The 3,917-nt window shown below is 64.4% G+C and overlaps 1 non-coding gene across 1 annotated transcript; it reads left to right on the plus strand.

Annotated features, from left to right (window-relative positions):
* The first annotated feature begins 251 nt into the window (after positions 1-251).
* LOC131864443 (5S ribosomal RNA) lies at positions 252-370 on the plus strand. The gene has a single exon (XR_009363250.1). It is a non-coding gene; the product is annotated as a 5S ribosomal RNA (ribosomal RNA).
* The last annotated feature ends 3,547 nt before the right edge of the window (positions 371-3,917 follow it).

The following is a 3,917-nucleotide window of genomic DNA, read 5'->3' on the forward strand; positions in this document are numbered from 1 at the left end:
TGGTGTGTGGGCACCGCGTTGCAGACGGGACACTGCACGCACACGACGCCCCCTCCAGGTGCACGCACGTAGGCCGGGCCGGGTGCACACCCGACGCCCTAGCAAGGTGCGCGCACCCGGGCAGGGCTCACACTTGGCGAACGGGGCGCACTTCGCGAGGGAGGGTGTGCACCTCGACGGGGGTGGGTGGCCGGGGTGGATTCGCACGTGGGTCGCGGTTTGCTAAGTACACACTGCGACAAGCTCATAACGGGTGCGATCATACCAGCGTTAGTGCACCGGATCCCATCAGAACTCCGCAGTTAAGCGCGCTTGGGCCGGAGTAGTACTGGGATGGGTGACCTCCCGGGAAGTCCCGGTGTTGCACCCTTTTTTAGTTTTTCGCCGGGCGTCGCAATGCTATTTGAATAAACCTTTTGCCCGTTTGCGTTCTCGTCGGGGCCGGGCCGGGCCGGGGTGCGCTGCCCGCACTACCGCGCGCGCGGGGGCGACACCGAGCGCGCACCCGAGGCGCCCCGAGCACACAGGCCACGGTGCAACCCGGGCGTTGTGCGCGCACCCCGGTGCGCCCGAGGTGCTGCGCGCGCACCCAGGTGAAATCGGTGTGCACCTCGGCCAGTGCGCGCTCGGTCGAGTCGCGCACGTTGGCCAAGGTGCACGGTGATGTTTCTTACTCTAAGGTTCCGCACCAGACGCCCGGGACAGGTGAGCGAAGCTGGGCGGGGCCGGGTGCGCGGCCGGGGCAGGTGCACGCAGCTGGAGAGAGCTTTGGAGCACACTTTGGAGCGCACCAATGATGCGCTCCATTCAAAAGTTTCCTGAAAAGGCAAAAAAAGTTGAGATTATAGAATTTCCCACTTGAGAGATTGTAAAAAAAAAAAATTTAAAATGAAGGAAACGCGGGTGCCAAGGTGTGCGCAGCCCAGCCAAGGTGTGCGCACCAAGGCGCCCACCCTGGCGAAGGTGCACGCAAGGTGCGCACCCGAGGCAAACCGGACAATTAACCCAACTTTCGACTTCGCGCGCACCTTGGAGCGCACTTCGGAGCGCTCCTTGGTGCGCACCAATCTTGGGCACCTCGGAGTGCACCATGGCGCCCACCAAGGTGCGCACCCGGGGCAAACCGAGCTCCGACTTCGTGCGCACCTTGGAGCGCACGAAAGGTGCGCACCATGGCGCCCACCAAGGTGCGCAGCCCAGCCAAGGCGTGCGCATCAAGGTGCGCACCCTGGCGAAGGTGCGCACCCGGGGCAAACCGAGCTCCGACTTCGTGCGCACCTTGGAGCGCACAAAAGGTGCGCAACCCAGCCAAGGTGTGCGCACCCCGGTCAAACCGAGCTCCGAATCGTGCGCACCAGAGGTGCACGCCATCGTGCGCACCTTGGAGCACACTTCGGAGCCCTCCTTGGTGCGCGCCGATGTTGCGCACCTCGGAGCGCACCCGGGGAAAACAATGCAATTAACCCGACTTTCGACTTCGTGGGCACCTCGGAGCGCTCTCGGGTTCGCACCTCGGAGCACACCGAGGTGCGCACCTTTGATGCGCTGCCTTCACCAATTTCCAGAAAAGGCAAGAAAACATTGAGAAGGTGTGCGCACCGAGGTGCCCACCCTGGCGAAGGTGCACGCGAGGTGCGCACCCGGGGCAAACCGGGCTCCGACTTCGTGCACGCCGCACCTTGGAGCACACTTCGGAGCGCTCCTTGGTGCGCACCAGGGCGCGCAACCCAGCCGAGGTGCCCACCCCGGCGAAGGTGCACGCGAGGTGCGCACCCGGGGCAAACCGGGCTCCGACTTCGTGCACGCCATGGTGCCCACCGCGGCGAAGGTGCACGCGAGGTGCGCACCCGGGGCAAACCGGGCTCCGACTTCGTGCACGCCGCACCTTGGAGCACACTTCGGAGCGCTCCTTGGTGCGCACCATGGTGCCCACCAGGGCGTGCAACCCCGCCGAAGGTGCACGCGAGGTGCGCACCCGGGGCAAACCGGGCTCCGACTTCGTGCACGCCGCACCTTGGAGCACACTTCGGAGCGCTCCTTGGTGCGCACCATGGTGCCCACCAGGGCGCGCAACCCCGCCGAAGGTGCACGCGAGGTGCGCACCCGGGGCAAACCGGGCTCCGACTTCGTGCACGCCATGGTGCGCACCGCGGCGAAGGTGCGCACCCGGGGCAAACCGGGCTCCGACTTCGTGCACGCCATGGTGCGCACCGCGGCGAAGGTGCGCACCCGGGGCAAACCGGGCTCCGACTTCGTGCACGCCGCACCTTGGAGCACACTTCGGAGCGCTCCTTGGTGCGCACCAGGGCGCGCAACCCAGCCGAGGTGCCCACCCCGGCGAAGGTGCACGCGAGGTGCGTACCCGGGGCAAACCGGGCTCCGACTTCGTGCACGCCGCACCTTGGAGCACACTTCGGAGCGCTCCTTGGTGCGCACCATGGTGCCCACCAGGCCGCGCAACCCAGCCAAGGTGTGCGCACCAAGGTGCACGCGAGGTGCGCACCCGGGGCAAACCGGGGTCCGACTTCGTGCACGCCGTACCTTGGAGCACACATCGGGGCGCTCCCGGGTTCGCACCGGCGTTGCGCACCGTGGTGGGCACCTCGGAGCACACCAAGGTGGGCAGCGAGGTGCGCACCTTTGATGCGATGCCTTCACTAATTTCCATAAAAGGCAAAAAAAAAACGAGATTTTAAAATTTCCGTTTTGAAAGATAGTGAGAAAAAGGGAATGCTGGTGCCATCTTGAGCCCGCCCTGGTGCGCAGCCCAGCCAAGGTGTGCGCACCAAGGTGCCCACCCTGGCGAAGGTGCGCGCCCGGGCAATTAACCCAACTTCCAACTTCGCGCGCGCCAGGGTGGGAGCGCACCCAACAACCGGGCCTGGGAAGAGCCAATGCGAGAAACCCCACCAAACGCTCTGACAAAAAAAGAGGGGGCGCTCCAGTAACCCCGCTTCGGAGCGCACCCTGGGCAAACCCAGCCAAGGTGCCCACCCCGGCCAAGGTGCAGGCGAGGTGCGCACCCGGGGCAAACCGGGCTCCGACAACGTGCACGCCGCACCTTGGAGCACACTTCGTAGCGCTCCCGGGTGCGCACCTCAGAGCACACCAAGGTGGGCAGCGAGGTGCGCACCTTTGATGCGCTGCCTTCACTAATTTCCAGAAAAGGCAAAAAAAAAAGGAGATTTTAAAATTTCCGTTTTGAAAGATAGTGAAAAAAACGGAACGCGCGTGCCATCTTGAGCCCGCCCTGGTGCGCAGCCCAGGTAAGGTGCCCACCCTGGCAAAGGTGCGCACCCGGGCAATTAACCCTACTTCCGACTTCGTGCGCGCCAGGGTGGCAACCGGGCCTCGGAAGAGCCAATGCGAGAAACCCCACCAAACGCTCCGACAAAAAAAGAGGCGGCGCTCCAATAACCCCGCTTCGGAGCGCAGCCGGGGCAAACCCAGCCAAGGTGCCCACCCCGACGAAGGTGCACGCGAGGTGCGCACCCGGGGCAAACCGGGCTCCGACAACGTGCACGCAGCACCTTGGAGCACACTTCGAAGCACTCCCGGGTGCCCACCGGCGTTGCGCACCGTGGTGGGCAGCGAGGTGCGCACCTTTGATGCGCTGCCTTCACTAATTTCCAGAAAAAGGCAAAAAAAAATGAGATTTTAAAATTTCCGTTTTGAAAGATAGTGAAAAAAAAGGAACGCGGGTGCCATCTTGAGCCCGCCCTGGTGCGCAGCCCAGGCAAGGCATGCGCACCAAGGTGCCCACCCGAGGTGCACACCCGGGGCAAACCGGGCTCCGACTTCGTGCAGGCCGCACCTTGGAGCACACTTCGGAGCGCTCCTTGGTGCGCACCATGGTGCCCACCAGGGCGCGCAACCCAGCCAAGGTCTGCACACCAAGGTGCCCACCCCGGCGAAGG

Source organism: Cryptomeria japonica, unplaced genomic scaffold (assembly GCF_030272615.1).
Source record: "Cryptomeria japonica unplaced genomic scaffold, Sugi_1.0 HiC_scaffold_85, whole genome shotgun sequence".
Lineage (NCBI taxonomy): Eukaryota > Viridiplantae > Streptophyta > Pinopsida > Cupressales > Cupressaceae > Cryptomeria > Cryptomeria japonica.